The following is a 761-nucleotide window of genomic DNA, read 5'->3' as shown; positions in this document are numbered from 1 at the left end:
GACTTTTAGGGTAGTGTGCGGTGACAAGAAATCATGTTTTATGAGGTAGGGAGCGCTAGAAAAGTAGGAGATGTGAGGAGTAGCTGTGCACGTCTTCCGAATTCGTTGTGTGACGCGCGAGGGTGGTTCTTATACGAGTTATGAGGTGTGCCTTGCTGGAAAGTGGACGCCGAAATGAAATGTTCCAAGTGTGAGGTGTGTGATGCGGCCCATGAGACAGAGATTCGCGGATTGGGGTTTTAAGTATGAGGAGCGTGGTGTGAGAGTTAAGTGTGCCACCCTGTATTGTACCCCCAGTTAACTGTAAGGTCATATGTTCCTTAGAAAGGTTATACGGGCGGTGTTGCCATCTCTGTTGTTACAGATATTTTTTTTAGAGATCTTCGGTTGGGCTGTTTTGAAGGTCATTTATTTGTTTCTTTGCTCAATTCTCGGACTGAGCAGTACTTCTCTTGTTTTGCCTCGATTGCGTTGACCAGGATGCAGGCATTGCACAACTGCAGTAACAACCTGTACCGGTCTGGCTCACCGTTACGAGGGTTCGGATATTAGCTTGGAAAACGAGAAATTATTTACCAGGAAAGAGGCACTTGAAGCGCGGCGGTGACGTGGCGGTGACGTAGGAATGACGTAGGATGACGTGTCGTGTCTGTTGCCGAGCGTGCGACTCCGGTTGATTGTGTGGTGACGCCACTGGGAGTGATGAGGGGGAGTAGACGGGGGATTAATGGGAGTAGGAGGAGGCGGGTGGGATGAAGTAG

The sequence above is a fragment of the Penaeus monodon genome, chromosome 19 (genome assembly GCF_015228065.2).
Source record: "Penaeus monodon isolate SGIC_2016 chromosome 19, NSTDA_Pmon_1, whole genome shotgun sequence".
Classification (NCBI taxonomy): Eukaryota; Metazoa; Arthropoda; class Malacostraca; order Decapoda; family Penaeidae; genus Penaeus; species Penaeus monodon.
This window is presented reverse-complemented; position numbering follows the sequence as displayed.